The sequence below is a fragment of the Falco rusticolus genome, chromosome Z (genome assembly GCF_015220075.1).
Source record: "Falco rusticolus isolate bFalRus1 chromosome Z, bFalRus1.pri, whole genome shotgun sequence".
In the NCBI taxonomy this organism is placed as follows: Eukaryota; Metazoa; Chordata; class Aves; order Falconiformes; family Falconidae; genus Falco; species Falco rusticolus.
In genome coordinates this window covers 79,256,575-79,276,154 of record NC_051210.1, presented here as the reverse complement: position 1 = coordinate 79,276,154, position 19,580 = coordinate 79,256,575, and positions in this window count along the sequence as shown.

Here is a 19,580-nt window from a genome sequence, read left to right as displayed (position 1 = left end):
CTTTGAAAGGAGATAATTGAGGGGATTTAAAAAAATCATGAACAGTATCGATTGTTGACTACTGAAGCAAAATACTGAATGAGTTTCTACTGTTTATCAGAGTACAAGAACATGATGAAATAGCAGGCAGTAAGTGTAAAGCGGCAAAAGAAAAGTTATTCTTTTTTTTCATAGAGGATGCAAACATATTTTGGGATTCAGTGTTGTAGGATGTTGCGGAGTACAAAATGAGATGAAACAAATTTTTGGAAGACAGGTCCAGAATTCACAATAGAATCATGCTCCTGATTATTTCCCTAGCTAAGGAATTTTTAAACAGAACTGTCAGATAATGGAGGATATTTCAGTACCTTCTTTCTAGTAATTTTCTTCATGCATTTATTACTGAATCCTGTTAGCAATCTGTTTCTAAGTAGCATTTTGGTTAGGCTAGGATCTTGTTGTGTTCACTTTTTGTGTGTTTTCTATGGTAGTAGCACCTTTATAAAATAAGTTCTAAAAAGGCTTTGGCAGTTTGCTGAACACTTCACCAAACTGTTTATGGAGAAGACACACACCATTTTCATAATTTCTTTGGTACATTGCATTGCTGATTTGGCACTCCTAAAACTTTAGTGAATTCCTAATGGCTTAGAGGATTTCAAAGCAAAAGATGGTACACATGTAAAATCTCTCTTCTACTGTAATGTTCTTCTTCCACAAAAGACAGCAGAGATCCCATTCATTGAGGATCCATCCATGATTCTTCTGGTTTGCCATCAGGAAGTTTTTTTATAAGGAGTAGGCTCCCAAGCCAATATGAAATTTTGACATGTTTTTCTCAGAAATGGGATGTCAGCCATTCTTTAATCACCTTAATAAAAAAGAACAACAGCAACAAAAACTCTAGAGGAAAAGCAGTAAAAGCTTTTGGCTGGAGAAGCTGAAATGTGTGAATACTGAAGGCCTTTCTAGAACCAGATTCTGAGGGGGCTTTGACAATTTTTGCTTGTTTCATTCACTTTTAGAGACAATTTTTATTATAACCTGATTCAAAGCCCATTATACTCAATATAAAAAATCCACTGACTCCTGTAAGCTTTGGCTCAAGCCCAGAATAAAAGGCTTCTTAATTCAGATCTTCAATTTTCATGAGAAGTTCTTTTATAGCCATTTATATATGCAAATTAAAACTCTGAATATTATGGCTGCTGTTTATCTTGGTGACTGTTTACTCCAGGTAGCTCTCAAATTTCTTTAATAATTTGTGCTATTGCCCTCTAGAATTACAGAAAGAAATCTTTCATCTAATTACTAGACTATATATGCAAATGCTGTCAGATTTAATTAGTGTTTTTCCCTCTTGAAATGAAGAACAAAGCTCAAGAAGTTTTAGATGGATCATGTTGTACAGATATTACATTAGAAATCCAATGCCTTTCTACAAAAGATATTATAGCTGCATCTCCCCAGAGGATTAGCAAACGTAGGCTTGACCTGTAATGAGCGTATTGGTGAACACAGTTAAAAAGGTCATAGCTAAATGGCACAATGAAGATTACTGAAATCTGTATTAGCATCTACCTGAATTGGTAGCCTATATAGTATTGCACAGAACTACACTGAAATATGAGTTTGGTCAGTAAAGAGACATAAATGTACCAGTATCCTCAACAGGATGGTTCAGGAGCAGAATTGGTATCAATAGATTATGTGAGTCTGTACTACGTGTGTGTGTATTGGTTTGTTTACAGTGTGTACATATGTCCATAGAGATACACTTCAGGTTATCTACTAGTAAGTCTTAATCACGGTTTTCCATCCCGTATCGTAATTTCCATTTTCACTATCAGTTATGTGTGAAAGGTGTGAAGTATACACTGTAAAATGATCTTTGAGATGCTCTGTTGGTAGACCTAATGAATCTAAACAGGAATGAGATTAAATATCTTCCAGTAGAGTATCAGGGAAAGATCACGCAACAGGAAATACAATGTGTTCTCGATGGAAGTAAGGTGCTTTGCTTCTAGACTGCACATTCATGACACAAAATCAGTCTTCCTTGACTAAAGAATGGAGCCTGACAAAAGAACAAGCATTCTGTTCAAATCCTTTTGGGATCATATGATCTTCCTTCCTTCATTCATCCTTGTTGGTCCTTAACACACTTAAGAGGGAAGGGTTGCTCATGAACAGCAAATTTATATGCAGCCTTTAATGTTTACTCTCTTTCAGCATGGTACTGTATAGGTGTTGTCTTTCTCAAGATAGGAGTAAAGGTAAGTGTCGGTGAAGGATGACTCAGCACACCTGCTAGTGATAGAAGGAACCAAGTAGACTAGCTAAAGTTGTATTCCCAAATTTATACATTTTAAGTTCAGTAAGATTCCTTCTATTCAAGCACTACGCTTTCAGAAGTAGATTTGCTTTAAAGCTGTACGCACGCATATAGCCTACCAGCTTCTCAGAGACACATCCATAGAAAGACACTGAGTACTGCGTTGTGTTGTAAGGCACTGTAAAGTCATGTCATGATCCATTCTGTTTATGACACTTTACTCAACAAAGTATATTTTAGATGCTTTATACTTTTGTTGAACTGGATTCAGAGACTTCCACTGGATTTGCAACCATTGGCCCAAATATTCAAGTCAGTGACATAGTTACCTGTCAAATAAAGAGATTTCTTGGCGTTTTAGAATTTTTATGCAAAAGTCAAAAGTGGGCTGATGACTAATAAAATGTTCTTTTGGGAAGCCAGGAAGCAGGAAAACAGATTTCTTTACTGGTGCTTAAAAAGCATAACAGCCAATTAAACGTTGTAATTCTGAGTCAGTGTAAGCCATGTCCCACAGAGTGGTGGTGACTTGACCTTGGCTGGCTGCCAGGTGCCCACCAAGCTGCTCTATCGTTCCCCTCATCGGCAGGACAGTGGAGAGAAAACAATACAAAAAGCACTTGGGTCAGGATAGGGAAAAGGAGACCTTACTGTCATGAGCTAAACAGGCTTGACTTGGAGAAATTAGTTTAATTGATTATCAATCAAATCAGAGTAGAAAAATGAGAAATAAAATCAAATCTTAAAAAATCCTTCCCCCATTTCTCCCTTATTCCTGGGCTTAACTTTCCTCCTGCCCCCAGCGCCGGTCCGGTCCGGGCTCAGCCCCGCAGGCGCTGTCCCCGCCGCTGCTGCCCCTCAGGGCCGGGGCTCCTCACCCCCTGCCCGGCCCAGCCCGGCCCCCCGCGGGCGCAGCCCCTCGGGCCCAGCCCGGCCCGGCCCGGCCCCCCGCGGGGGCACCGGCCCTGCCCCAGCCCGGCCCGGCCCGGGCTCCTCTCCCCGCGGGGCCACGGGCCCTGCCCGGAGCTGCCCCGGCGCCGCTGCCCGCGGGTCACAGCCCCCTGCGGGCACCCCCTGCCCCGGGGGGGGCCCTGCCCGGGCTGCGGGGGGGGAGCTGCTCCCCCGGGGGCTCCGCGGGCTGGGGGCACGGCCCGCCCCGCCGGGGGCCGCCCCGCGGGCTGGGGGAGCCGCTGCTGCGGCGCCCGGAGCCCCCCGGCCTCCCCCTGCCCCGGCCCGGGGGCTGCGGGGCTGCTGCTCTCAGACACCCCGCTCCTCTCTCCCGCTGCAGGCGCTGCTGGGCAGCAACTTTCCCCCCTGACGAAACGCGTCCCCCCCGCGGCGCCGCCACCGTCGCTGACGGGCTCGGCCTTGGCCAGCGGTGGGTCCCTCTCGGAGCCGCGGGCCTCGGCTCCGCCGGGCACGGGGAACCTTCGGGCAGCTTCGCACAGGAGCCGCCCCTGCAGCACCCCGCTACCAAAACCTCGCCATGCAATCCCAGTACAAGAGTTTCTTATTTGTTATCTCCCATACCTTGCTGAGAAAAGGTATAGTGATTTGCGCTGCGCTTTAAGTGGTTTCCTTTAAAAAGCCTCTGCAGATTTGGGAGAAGACATTCACCATATGGTTAATAATGCAATTTAACCTTTTGACTTTTCCTTTCCCTTCCATCTGCTGGAGGGTCAAATATCAAGTCTGTCTCAAGTAAGACACTTGAGACTTATATTTCTTTGAGTAACCAAGAAGGCTCAAAAAATTTAGGCCCAGAAAATGCAAAGAAGTAGAGAAAGCTAGCTACATCTTAAATGAGTCACAGTAGGACTGTAAAGAGTAGATAGTGCCTCAGTGCATCTGTCAGATTTTTAGGTTCATCACAGAAGCCTGGTAAGACTTTTTTCCCCCCTAATATTGCCTGAAAGTCTAATATTTGCTCAAAGAAAGTCCTGTACACAGTTGCCTTATGGTTGACAAAGTTCATTACAATGTTATGGGCAGGTTGGTCAGACATAAAAAACACCAAGCATACAATTATTAGTTACTCACAGAAATTAATTACATTGGGAACTCAAATGTAAGGGAAGAAGCTGTTTCATGAACTTCTGCTGGAAGAACGTAAGAGGTTGCCTAAGGGAGATGTGCAGGGTAGACTGGGAGCTGAATGAACTTTTCAGATTCACTACATTTTGCAGAGTATCGGGAAAATGTGGGGGTCTAATTAACTTGGCTTTGGCTTTATGGTGGTATACAGAAGGATGAGATGAAATATACCATAAGCATATTTATTTCTACTTTGACAAGCAGTGATAACAAAGTTATACCATGCAAGCCAAAGGTTAGGTGGATATTTCTCCTGCTGGTTTACAGGCAATATCACTTGCTGCGTCAGCAATCTCTTTTTCTATACTCCTTCTAAACACAAGGGTCTTTTCCTTTGAGTAATACCTATCGAGCAAACTCTGTTCTGGAAAAAATATGTGAAATGGATTAAATATTTCAGATGTTTTCTTTGCAAGTACTCTGTCTGAAGGAGCTGCCAGGGGATAATAGTGAGGCAGCTGGAACAGAGAAGCAAGTTACTACATCTGTTAAACTATTGCTCAGTTTCAGCCACCTATGCCAGAGACACTAGCTAGCTCACTGCATGTATTGATCCCAAATAAATTCTATTGATTTAAAGAAAGTTTTAGCCTAGTTGCAGAGTCAGAGTCTGCATTTAATCCCAAGGGCTGGAGGAGCTGAAATTCTGATCTTTGAAGATGAGTGGGGTAGGAGTGTATCTGCACAGTATCTCCAGTTCATTGTCTGTCCACAGGTTAGTAGCAACTACTATCACAGTATACTTCTGATCTGTGCTGTGCGTGTTGGGAAAAATCAGTCCTTCTCCCTTGGCAAGCAGAGGTATATGTTGGTGTGTTTAACAGGTGAGTAAGCTCACCAAGTTAATGTTTCAGACAAGGCAATAAAAAAAAAAATAAATCCCAACATCCAGGTGAAATTTTTAATGTCCAAAGTAGAAGAGGGTAAACTTCAGTTACCTGAGTATAACCCTGGTTTTAGTATGTCTTTTTGAAAAAAGACATTAGCATTAGTCTATTAACACAAGCCTTCTGCATAGGCTTCACATAAGCCCTGTATCTGTAAAGGGGTCATGGTACCCAGTTAAAGAAACCATCCTAGGGATCATATATATCACTTCCAGCTGTGTGAAGCATGGGAAATCCTGTCTCTGGACTTCCCTGTCCCTCATTTGGAGGTTTGTCACACCCTTGCCACCAGGTCCTGACTTTGTTGTGCCCAGTGAGGAGGTACTCTCCCTCTATGACCCACCCTTGGAGTTTCATAAGACGCCCGTATCACATGGTTACACAACTTTAAATCTCCAGGCCACACACTTGTAATATTGATCTTAATTTTCCAGACTCCAGCTAGATATACAATAAGGAAAATAATTTTGAAGAGCTAGGCTGGATGGAGGCAAAGGGATATTGATGAAAGCAAGGAATTACCCAGCCTGATTTAGAGTCGACCCCCTCAGGCTATTGCTCACTAACTCTGCACTGCAAAGGAACAAAACAATTCCCTTGTTCATCCTGGAACTGGTTTTATATTCTCATAACAAACTACTTTTCCAACAATCCAAACACTCTCCTACTGGGAAACATTATCACCTGAAACAAATTTTGTTCCATGCCTGTGAGTCAAACCTTCAAAGCTTTTCATAGGTGACCCTGTAATGGGGTGAAAAAAAAGCTGACAGAGTAAGCAAGAAAGTAGTAACTTCCAGATGAACAATACACAAAAGGCATATAAAAGAGGCAGTAACTAAAGACAAAACTAACAAACACAGAACAACTCACTCCAGACAGCCAGGGTTATTTTCAGGTGTTGTCTACCAGACAAATCAATTGACTGTAATGTCCTTCAACTGTTGCTAAGTGCTCTCGAGTCTGAGCAGATTTGCTACAGTCAACTTTTCAGTGGCGATCACTGGTAGTTCTCCAGAATTTGTTTGTCTGGGAGAGTTCACTCCACTACTGGGGTAGATAATACACATCCCACTGCTTTATCATCTGCAACAGCAGATCTTAACCTAGCACTCATCTATTCTCTTTGCCTGGCCTGAAGCCATCTAACCACAACCACGGTATACTATGTTTTACAGAACCTACCTTGGGAGTTATTTTTGTTTTTTTCAATAAGCAGTTTCTTGTACAGTAGTAACTTCTTTTTCCTTGTCAGAAACCATCTAGTTCCTTTCAGCTGTCCTTTTCTTCATCTACAAGAAGAGCCTTGCCAATTTCTCACGTATATAGCACCTCAGCTGTTCTGAAGTATATTGCCATTTTTTTCCCCAATGATTGAGAATCAAAGGCTGAAGAGGTGAAAGGCCTGGAGACAAAGCCATGAACTTCTGAAAACTTAGGGAAGTTATAATGAAAAAGGTATAATGTCAGAGTGAGGCCACTTGTCCTCAATCCTTCTGTGAAAATCCATGGCTTCTTGAAATCATACCAATTGTTCAACAGGCACAGCTTCTGATAATTGAAATGCAAGATTGAGGAGTTTGCATGTAACAAGTCCATTTACACAGATGCTTTCTTTTCTTTTTTACTTTTTTTTTTTTTTTTTACCTTACTTAAGCTGCCTCTGTGCATCCAGTCTGGAGCTTTGCAGAGTCAGCTCATCAAGAAATGTTATTGGTTCTGCCATTTGTACAAGGTACAAATAGTGACTTGCATTTCTTCCTCACTTTCATGGTCTTACAGAGGTTAGGAAATGAACCAGAATGCCATGGTACACTGGAGTGATTCTTCAGCTTGGCTTACTTAGATTTTCATAGGTGGGCTGTAGCATAAATAGGATTTAATAGGGCATTTGAATTGGGTCAATGGTCTGGGACAATGGAAATGTAGTAAAAAGAATACAAAAATTTGACATTATAATTGTTTAAATCTCTTAAAGGAAGGTCTGATTTTGTTTTCATAATAATTGAGTGGGTCACATAGTCATTGCCATGTATATTGTAGAATGACCGGAAACTGGAAAGTATTTTATTCTAGGCTATTTTGTTAACACTGCCAAAGTGGACATTTTGATGCTGTTAACATCATTAAACTCAGATGTGGCTCCAGGATACTCTCATGTGTGTTGGACCAAATATTGTCCCAATACATAATCCTGGCACATAATCTTTTCAGTGCCACTGTTGAATCTTTGTAGTACTTGCCATGTATTCTGTACAAACACAGGCCTCAGAGCAATGCAACTATCACTTTTCCCATGAGTGGAAAGTGGCAACAGCACTTTTACTTATTTTCACCACTGTCCTCAACATCATCTCAAAATCCTCTTTAAGCATTGGCAGACATTTACAATTGCAGCTTTTTTCTCAAGAAAGGGGAACAACATGGCATCTCAACATGAGTTCAAGTCATCTTCAATTCAATCTTGATAGACCAGGCTTAGGCAAGACCAAACATAAAGTGGGGCAGTTTTTTCTGTAGTTCATTCCTAATTTTAGCTTCTTCTGGCAGCCAGGAAAGTGAACAGAAAGTTGTAGCTCATGGGGTTCAGTGTAGCCTGTGCTTCAACCATACGAAGTGGCTGGTGTGTTGTAAATTCATACGCTAATCTAACTTCTCCATGTAGACAAGCTGTGAAAGTAAAACCTACTAGGAAAGTATATGTGCATATGGCCACGTTGAACTGAGGCCAAACTGGCTTCTTATCTCTTTAGAAAGCTGAGCACTTACAGAACATTAAGGCAGAGTACATCAAAAACATTATACACATACAGGCAGTTCCCCAGTTAACAGCGTGGATACCTGGGCCTGAAAGCAAAAGACACTAAGGAATAGTACAGTGATTACATCTAGATCCCACTTTTTGTTTTATTTGGAGCTTCATGGTGGTGAAAGAAGGACAGACAGGTTTTGATTTTGATCCAGAGCAAGTTTCTGTGATGTTAAAACAGTAGTTTTGCACCCAAGTAATACAGTTATAGGTCAGACTCAATAAAACAAAAATAGTTTTGTTTGTACTATGCTTCAGCGTCTTTGATGTTACTCCAGTAATGTGAGTACTACACAGAGAAGCTTCAGGCCTTCTGCATGAGTAATGAATTCACTGTACCCCTAAGACAGGGCAGCTGTCATGTCTGAAATGCTGTGGTCTTCCCATGTACCTTGATTTCAGGCTTCCTGTATAAGAGATAACTTGTCACATACATTCATGGTCAACTACAGATCAGGCCTTTTTTTGGGGGAAAAAAAAAAAATAAATTGTTTCCTCAATATGGGTTTCCAGTAGCAGTTGAACCTACATATTTCAGCATCAAGCAGTTTTCTAAAATCTGGAGGGACAAAATGACTTCCACATCAGTTATTCTTAGTAGGAATGGATAAGTTTTGACTTTACCAAAATCACAGTGATATCTATGGGAAAAAAAATGCATCTTTCAGATGCACACTTTCCATCTGTTGCTTTTGCTCAGCAGTTAGTCTCAGGTACCATTATTAAAATGGACAGCAATTTTATTCACAAACTATATATACCATTCCCCAGAGTTACAGTGACTCAAGGGAGATCTTTCAGGAATTCAGGAGGAAAAAAAAAGCAACATTTGCCAAAATTTGCAGGTTCTGCACTTTTTTGTTTCCCCCTCTAATGATAGCCATGGGTCAGAGTTCTCTTGTGCTCAGACAGAAAATCAGGCCCTGGCACAAGGTCAGTCTTGTTTCCCTTAAGAAATCTGTCCTTGACTTTCCTCTGTAAAATGTAATGTACTGGCTTGTTTCAGAGCAGTTACCGTAGTACAACACAAGGACACCCAACCTGTCCTTGCTAGAAGAACAGCTCTTGAAAAATAGTATCTCACCTTCTGCTGCTTCACTTTTTTCTTTACCACTTGTCACTACCACTGAAGAATTTCAGCTGAAGAATCCATAAATCATCACTGCCATTGGAATCAGAAGGTCAGATAGCATAAATCAGCGTATTTTTTTTGTTCAGGGGAACAAAACTTAACCTACACTGTGTGTGAACCAGCCCCAGAGTCTGAGTCAATAAATCAGCAGTTATTTTCACCCACAGGGTTATGCGTGCCTTCTAGCATCCTTGCAAGTTACCCCTTTAACAGCAACAGTTCATTCAGTCTGTTGAAGCAGACACTCACACTTCAAATCCTGATCACTGAAACACCTTCGTTTGTATAATGCTGCAAACTACACATGTATCCTTGTTTGTTTAGACCCTAAATTTATATTTATTTAACGCAGTTAGAAGACACTTATTTCCGTGGGCTTTGGATGAGAAGAGCATTGGTCTGTGCACTTTGCATGCATAAATGCAGTCTCCCAAAGCCTTGTGCCAGCTGGAAATGAAGTTGCTGTGATGTCATGTACATGCAGAAAAGCTCAGCCACAAAGGCAGAAGAAGGAGTTCCTTCCAAAGCAACAATATGTGGCAGTAAATCCAATCAAACTTGATACTGCTGCACATGGATATAAAAAATCTATAAGACCAATTTTCCCCATTCAAACTGGAAAGAAGTAAAACACAAAGTTGTCCTGTGTTCTTTGTTATTCTGGAAAGAATTGGCAGCTGATAAAACTGGCTGAAGGAAATGAGCAGCTCCCCTGATTGCCAAAATGTAGGCTCGCTGTCGGTGTTGATAGGGCTTGTAGGCACAGAAACAAACTTAACATCTAGAGATTTAAAAGCTAGCAGGTGAAATCCTGGCTCAGCTGAAATTACAGCGTGTTTTGTAACCACCTAGAGATCTAGACAGAATTTTTCCCACCCTTCATATAGCTGACCACCATTTTTCCTTGATGGGTTGAAACATCCTTCCAAAGGTGACTTGTAAAGGACCAGGCATCCTGGAAACCAGCCTGATCTCAGCTCAGCATTGCCAGTTACACATGTGAGGATTAAACTGTGTAAGGTGGCAAGTAAGAGTTGCCACTCAGTTCATTCTTTATGTAATGTGCCCAGCTAATAAGTGCTGTAATTTCCATTATTAAAGGCTCTTCCTTCATTCAGTATTAAATATAAAAGCTTTGAGACGGTTCTCACACAGCCAGTTAAAATGAAATTGTCTCTAAAATGAGTTGATGAGCTCATCTGAGATTGCAGTCCTGAGGTGTCATTTGTCCATATTGTAGCTCTTCAGTTTCATCGTAATGGCCATCCTTATTAGCAGCTCTGTATCTAACCACAGAGTGATTCATGACACCTTCACAAAGGTTAGCAGACTAGGGAATGGATGGAGAAAGGGAATGAAGTAGTTTTGAGCCACTGGGATTACTCCTTCAAACAGGGTTTGTCCAGAGAAAAACACTGCCATTGACAAACTCCTCCAGCCTGAATATAATTCAGCATACATAGATACTAGCCTGCAACTCCAGTGGTTACTAATGGTTTTTATCCTCAGACTTGCTCTTTTTAGTTCTAATTAGGCAATATAAATGGGTGCCTACCTAAAGGCAGACATGGTGCACGTGGAGACACCAGGCTCCATAGTGTTTGAGGTGTTCGGTTGTTGGTATACAGCTCCCATGAAACTGGGACACTTGCTTGGTCATATCGTATCATCAACTTGCACTATTTGGACAGATGAAAGCTAACATCAGCACTACCAGGAATGAATCATTTCACTCCCCCTATAATTTCTGAGAAGCATCCATCCCATGAAACATTTTAATATTTCAACTGTTTATTCAATTCAGGATGAAAACACATGAGAAAACACAGTGATTCTAGTCCTTCTTGACTTACTGTGTTTGTGAGCCAAATACACCTTGCAGAATTTCTCATAAAGTTGGAGGAATTTATATTGACTTTGGTGGACTTTCTCCAGATTTTAACTGATGTAAATCAAAGCAAGTTTTGACCCAAGGGCCGAGAGTCTGATGTGTGTATCAGTAATTAAATATACTCAACACATGAAAAGACACAGATCACTATCAGTGGTGACTGACACTATTTACTTTTGACATGAAAGATCTCTCACCAGGGACAGCCAAAGACAGCAAATCAGATCTTATATTTGCTTTCTAACCCTTAACACTGAAAAAATCTTTCTTCACTATCCGGGCAGTGACAGGTCCTCAGCAGCTCCTGTGACCTCTCACTTCACCCCCATGACATAACACAAACTTCCCCAGTGAGTCCAGTGCTAGGTGTTTCTCAGAACTCAGAAATTGCCTCATCTTTCCCAAGGGTTGCCATGTCCTTTACTCCAACTTCTTTCATAGCGAACAAAGCAAGGCCAGCCCTCAGGAACCTCACTCCTGCATTTCTTTCTGTCCTCCGCTCATTCTGGCAGTGAGGTACCTCCCCTCCCCATGACAGTAGCTATTGTATTGCAGCTGGATGGAGCTACTTTTTCAGCCTCTGGAGTAAAAAGTTAATTGAAATGCTTTAAAAAATTTCTAGGTGGTAGATTTTAGATTTCAGGACTACGAGTCGCTCCACTGGCTGATGGCCTTTTTGTGCAAGGCTGTGGAAGAATCTCTTTGGGTCAATGGCAACTACAAGATTCAGAAGTTCTGGCTGACATGAAGAACTTTTCAAGGGGGTTTAATGCCTTGAAGATACAACTGATATAAAATGAAAACATCCAGTTTTCTCATAGCAAAGAAATTTGGCTGAATTGCTAATGTCTGAATGGAACATGTGCACTTTCCTGTGTCAGGACACCTCAAAAGCAGGGCTGTCCTGTGATGAGGGACAAGTTGAGAGCAGAAGTCAACCCAGTACAGCCAGCACCCTCACCAACAGGGGAATTTCATGGGGTTCCGTCATGGCAAGCAGAACTGAGGACCAGCGATAGGGTCTGTCAACAACCATGGATGTGGTGAGGGGTTGAACGATGTCAAGGATTCATACAGGAAGTCCCATAAGGAGCAAAGGAGAAGGGACTAGACCCAGGGCTGGAGGCAACTCCCAGTGTATGTCTGAGGGGTTCATACAGGAGTTACGTGGGTCTGAGGACTACTTGGGAAGAAGGGTTGGAAGCTGGGGGTCCCCTGGGAGCCTGGTCAGGACAATTAAGGCCTATTAGTGTCCACAGGTTCCTGACAACTTGTAGCAAAAGATGGTCATAAAATTACAGGACTGATTTTCTGGGTATTTGTGGAGCACTGCTAGTTCTGTGTAAGCCCAACTAAGAATCATCACATTTATTCAGCAACCCACCTGTTGTTGTTATATATATATATATATATATATATATATATATATATATATATATAAAAATATATAATATGTAATATAATATATATATACATACATACATACATACATAATTCCTAGGTTATGGCACTCATAGTGGTTCAGCACCATGCAATAACAATGTCTATCATTAGAAAGACTGTATCTCATTCCTGTATTTTTCAAACACATGAAGGGATATGGCAAAGGTATGGAGTGAAAAGGAAAACTTCCATGGCTCCAAACTGCCATGTTAGCAGCTAGAATTCTATAACAGCTTTATTCAAAGGGATGCTGTTAGCATATTTGCCAGCTTGAGTTGAGAATGTTTTAGTGTTTCAAAGAGACAAGAGAACAGATATGAACAACCTAAAAAACTTGGAGCCCATAGGGAATTTACAGTAAGGAAGGTCTGAAGCAGTAAATCTGAGGCAGCTATAGAATACTTTGCCCAGATGGTAGATGCCTCAGCTGACATAAATCAGTGCAACCCTCCTGACTTGAAATATTCAGGCAGAGGCTCAGGTAAAGCAAAGCAGCACAGTTGTATTGTAGTCAATACAGCCACTCTAATTTAGATTCTGTCTAATCTGTCCACTGACTACAGTTACGTTGATCAATTTACAGCTGAGTGTATGGCCAAAAAAGTGTAGATGAGTGAAATCTAAGCGGGACCAAAGAGGTCAAAGATTTCTCTTAGAAGATGTAGACAAAAAGTAAAAACATGTTTTCTGAAGAGCTGAGCACTCTTTTTAGCAAGGATAGACTGTTGAACAGTATGAAATGGAAGAAATTGCAGATATGTGAAGGAAATAGGCCTGGTCAACAGGCAAAAAGTCACTTGCCATTGAAAGGCAGGGAAAAAAAAAAGGTTTGGTCAGAAGCAGGGAAGATGTTACTATAACACGTCTAAATAGTCTTGTTGACTTCTACAGAGAAGTTGTATTCATCTGCCAAAGGCACCAGCTCTCTACAGATTTGGTATTTGGTGTCACCAGATCTCAAGTTGATCCTTGCAGCTGTGACTTCCCATCCTAATCTGAGAGTTTCAAAATATGTTTGGAATGGCAAAGGCTCAGCAAGTCTCACTGCTCTGCTGTACATTGATTCACTGCTTTCTGAGGAGATGCAGGACAGTTCCTGTCATATCCTCTTGAAACAGCTAAATACGATTTAAGGAGCTGAGGCAATTTAGCCTGTTGTAGTGAAGTACAGAATTAGGTTTTTGACTGTAAAATTAGCAACGAAGTTAGAAAAAGGGGAAAGAAGCATTTCTACCACAAACCTTTCTCTGTTTTTGTGGTCACTGTTAGACCCTTACCATGCCGTTCCCCAAAACTCCAAGATTTACCCTCATCACGACTATGTTACAATGCTGCTTTGTGGATTTTCTGAGATATTAGTGCTGACAATGTATTTCACAAAGCAATCGTCTTCCCTGATCTGGTTCATAATGCAGAAACTGTGACAAACCTTGCAGTGTGTCTGCAGAACTTACCCATTTTTTTGGAATATGTAGAATCTAGTACACAGCTGAGATTTTCCTTCTTTCTATCTCTTCCTTTTAACTTTAGGGTATATTGAACCATTTAATTTAATAGGGAGGAGAATAATAAAACATACATTATTAGAAAGACTGTTCCTTCAGGGAACCGTAAAGAAATGTGGACAGTTCCTATACCTATAGCAAAGCTGTTTTCTCTAAGTATGTCCAGCAAGACTTACAGAATACATAGTATATCCATAGTTTGTGTATTATTTTATAGTTGATTGTACAATTACTTTTAATACCGATTCTGTTAGTTTATGATTTTTTTTTTCCTGGTGGGTATTTTTTAGGCCAGAGAGCATAACAGATCTCTAGAAGGAACTTGGTGAGCTAATCAGATGAAAGGAATTCATATTTAAGATACAAAAGTGAATGAGGATGCCATGAGCCAATTTATGTACCACACAATGGAAAACGCAGTAAGTGTATTCATGACTAAGCTATGTTTAGTATATCACTATATATTTAGGATAGAGAAGGACACAAACGGCAAAAGTACTGCAAAATATACTGCAGAGGACATTGTACCAGCAAAATAATGGAGGAGATAAATAGAGGTATATTTTTCTCATTTGTTTGAATAGGAAAGATGGTTAAAAAAAACAAAACACCAAACAGTGCATGAAACTGCCATCTGATAAAACAGTTGGAAGGGCAGGGAAGGGAAGGGAAGGGAAGGGCAGGGAAGGGCAGGGCAGGGAAGGGAAGGGAAGGGAAGGGAAGGGAAGGGAAGGGAAGGGAAGGGAAGGGAAGGGAAGGGAAGGGAAGGGAAGGGAAGGGAAGGGAAGGAAAGGAAAGGCAAGGCAAGGCAAGGCAAGGCAAGGCAAGGCAAGGCAAGGCAAGGCAAGGAAAAGCAAGGCAAGGCAAGGCAAGGCAAGGCAAGGCAAGGCAAAGAAAGGCAAGGCAAGGCAAGGCAAGGCAAGGCAAGGCAAGGCAAGGCAAGGCAAGGCAAGGCAAGGCAAGGCAAGGCAAGGCAAGGCAAGGCAAGGCAAGGCAAGGCAAGGCAAGGCAAGGCAAGGCAAGGCAAGGCAAGGCAAGGCAAAGAAAGGCAAGGCAAGGCAAACTGAGAACAGAGGTGTTGTACAGATATGGATATAAACATCTGTGTGACTGTGAGTGAAGTCAGGGAACAAATCTAATGTATGATGAGGTTGGCAAGAGTATACTCAAGGCAAAGGAAAGGGGCTTTAAACAGTGAGTGTTGCTAAGAAACTGAATTTTCATACCTGCATCAGGCTACCTAACCCATATATTCCTGTTTTACACATAATGTCTGAAACAATTTCTCATAAACTGATCTTTAAGTTAAAGCCATGAAGAACATCCAAATTACTCACTGTGAGCAGAAGATGCCTGAGCTTGTTTTATTTGCCTCACCCTGACACTTTCTTTTCCCTTTCTCTTTAATTTTCTGGGCTTTTTTTGTTTTATTTTGTTTTGTTTTTAATAAGATACCTTCACTTGAACATTCTTGACATGTAAAAAATGTCAGCATGTGAAGAAAGAATCCATGGGGGAGTCATATCCTATAGAGTACTTTCTCTTATTGCCAACTTTTATGTAGGACATAGTGTTGAAATAAAAATGTAACAGCTCTCCTGTCAAAGCTCACACTGGTAACCATAGCCTGTTAAAGAAGGCAAGCAGCCATCAGATAAATATCTAAGTCTTTATGGGCAAAGGTTTGAAAGCATGAAGCCTGCACTTCATAGAGTTTTTTGTTTGGTTTTTTTTTTTTTTTTTATTTATTTTCAGTTGGTTGATGCTTTTCCTACACATGAAAAGGGAAATTAATATTCTTGGTTGAAAACAATTTGGAAAGTCAAGCCAGCATTTTAAAGTAGTTATGTCTACCTAAATTTGTGTCTTGGCTTCCAACTAAGAACTGAATTTTCAGTGTCCAGTGCGACACAACTGTTGTTAGGGAACCAAAGAATTTGTCAAATGGGTATTATGAGCAATATTGTGTAACTTTTATGCATACTATAATTGTGTTTCTGGGTCAATAAGCAGAACTTGTCCTGCTGGCTCTTATCTTACAGTTTCTGGTATGTATGATAATTATTTTCTCTACTCACTGTCTCTGAAAAATTATAACACTTTTTTAAAGGTAGAGTTTTTCTGTTACCACCTTTGAAAAATGATACCTTGGAAGTCAGGAATTTGCTTAAATTATCCAAACAAACCCCAACAAACCAGGATCTTCTTTTATGTGAATGTTGGGATTAAAAATTAAATGCACTTATTATATATTGTCAAGCTTCTTTACAGAAATGCAAAATAATCTTGCCTTGCCTTGCCTTGTCTTTCTGTCCATGTCCATGTCCCTTTCCTTCCTGCAGAACCTCTCACACCATCCCATAGTTCCTGGAGCTCAGCCTTATAAAAAATCAGTCGCTCTGATATTCATGACAGCTGACATCACTAAGCTCTCCCTAGATGTTAATGTAGCACATAATTCAATGTGGTGGTTGTGTCATTTGGATTCTCAGTTTAGGTTTCCAAACCAGTAGTCATGACTTCTTTTTTGGTCACAAGCAAAAATGTTCAGAAAACATGTGCTTGACTCTATGTGATAGAAGTAATTAATAGCAGCACTAACCAAAGTCAGAAAAGAAATCATATTTCCAGGTGTGCACAATTTCATACTTGCAGATTCTTCTACATGAATGTTATCACACAGAAATATATGGTAGAACATTATTTGCAGTTGTGTATTCTGCAGTCTGCTCACAGGTATCTCAGTGCACATTTCTGCTTTAGAAAATTAGAATGAAATATTTCAATGTTCCTGAGATCCTTGACATGTAATAATCAAGTGAGTCAAGATTTAGGCTGCTGTTTTCTGTTAACAAGTACAGTAAGAGAAATACAATGATCCTTGTGCATGATTCCTATGTATAAACTCTTTGTAGCTATTATTGTACCAGCAATCGGTTCTCCAATCTTCTATTAAAATATCAATAGTATTTTTCAGAGCTTAAATTGAGCAGTGATTTTATTTAAGGCTGCACCTAGACACCACTTTTCTTCGAAGAATCTCTTGTTGTTGCTAAAAATGAAAGCCATTCAAACGAGTGTGATTGAAACAGGGACAGGGAAAGGAAAAAAATCAATAGAACATTTTCCAGGGTACTATCTCTGCTTTTGAAAAGAGACCATTAATAACATGCTTACAGTAAAAGCAGCTGCTTGTTCAAAGTGCATTCAAGGGTGAGCTGAAAGGATGGCTCTCTACACTGCCTCCCTGGAGAGAGAGTTTGTAAAGATTTCAAAACCCGACCTCAGACTATGAACAAAAGCCTTTCCTAGGCATTTTAAATATTCTTATCTAATATTAGATTGTCAAGCTGGGACTGAAATGCCTTCTAATATTTTGCTCCTTATGAAAGGCAGTGTGGGTTAGTGAATAAGCTATTGGTCTGAAAACTGCTTTACAGACAAAACACCGCAGGTCATACTCGTGCCTCTGAGGACTGTAGGTGCCATGCTAACGCAAATTGCTACAGCCCTCAACAGCGACGGGCAGCGCTGTGGGGCACAGACTGCAGCTCGTGCTGAAATGGAGGGCTGGATCGGTCCCTTCAGAAAATTATGGTATCTTCAGACAAATTCAAGGGATAGGGATAGGGCTGAGTCTTGGATCATCTCCTAAATTCCTTCTAGGATTATTTCATGTGCTGAAAGCTATGCAAAACTTCAGAATACATAAAGGGTCAACAATGCAGTTAATACATGAGAAAGGTTTCTTCACATAGCTTAGCCCTCTTGGGTGTAATTTTGTAATCTTTCACTTGCTTTTTTTAGATAGTTGAAGCAGATCTATAGGTTTTCAGGAAAAGGCGTATCTGTAGAAACAGGCATACCACAAGTGGCCAAAGACCTGAGCTCATACCTATAGTAAGTTACTAGAAGTTACATACTGTGCCCTGAACTGTCTTCTCTATGGAAACAACCTAGTCAACTGAAGAGCTTGTAACCTTCCTATGTGTGAATGTTGTTATCTTTATTACACTGCTGAGTAATCTAGCTCTGTCCAACCCTCACGATCCTGATTCCAGCATTTAGGTAGCTGGAGAAGCTTAGGAATCTCTAACATCAGTGACTAGGGACCAGATTCATCTCATCTCACCTCATTAAGGCCTCCAATAACCTCTGCTAATTTAAGATCCTACTTGTCCTTGGCCTCTTCCAGAGTCACTGAAGAGTGACATGAACCCACAGAGAACAAGTCAGATCTTTAGTTGATTAAGAACAGACTAAATTCTGCATTCTGTGGGGTTTTTATCAGAGGTGTTTGGAGAGAATATCAGACTAAGGAGTTACAGCTGCTCCTTTCTGCCTTTGACTTCTTGTTCCTGCACTCATATTGCAGGAAGAAATTGGTCTGTGTTAAAAAAACCTCAATACTACAAACAACAATAACAACAGCAAGACGTTCACCTTCAGAAACAGAGGGAGAAAGCTCAGTTTCCCGATCCACCTCACACACAGATACTGTCAATAGCTGGCTTGTATCAAGGGACGAAAAAGCAATGTGGAGAGGATATGGTTGCTTCTTCCCTGATTTGGCCCCTAAAGCTCCTGCATTGTGAAATCACAGCATAAAACTAACAGGAAATTCTGAAACAGACACTATGATGGCATATATTACTATAAAAACAGAGGCCATCACCAAAATATTCAGTCAATCCTTAATGACTTTCTTTCTGGTCTCAGCCCTGCTGACTACAATTCCATAGATTTTGTACAGCAATAACAATTTGGCATCCTTTATAGCAATGGATTCGTGTGGGCACTCAGCATGCCAGATCTCATTGATTATTATATCTCTGAGTTTCTATTCTAAGGAGATGCTACTCATATAATCTGCTGGGTTGATAGATGAGGAGATGGCGTTATTGCAACAGGCTGTCCACAGCCCCTTTTCATCATAGTTATAGCTATGGACTAGCAGGAGCCCCTCTGGAAATGAATGTTGGAAATCATAATGGCACTTTGCATGCTGCAATTTTATTTACGGAAATACTATTCAAGACATAAAATAAGGAGCGTCTGTAAAAAGAAATAAACAACTGGAAACTTTAATATGTTGGTTTCAATAAGGAACCTTATTGTTTTCAATAAGAATTCTGATGGCACTTTTATATTCTAGATTTTACCTTCATTTGCTTCAATTTTGTCCAAAGATTAATATGAAATGTTCATTTCAAAGAGAAGGAGTACCACAGTGATTAAATTCTTTTTTGTTATGTGTAAGCAGACGAAGCAGTTATTAATACTGAGAAAAATACTACACATGTCACCCCTCTGCTCTGATTTCTTGTGAAAGCCACCCATATCAAAAAGGTAGGCTTTTCTGGAATACCATTATGATTCATTTCTATTTTTTACCACTAGCTTCCAGAATCATCCATTGTCTAAGGTATATCTGGTGGTCATTTTGTGTGAAAGAATAATCTCTCATTCGAGCAAGCAAATAGGAAAAAAATCCTTGAGGAA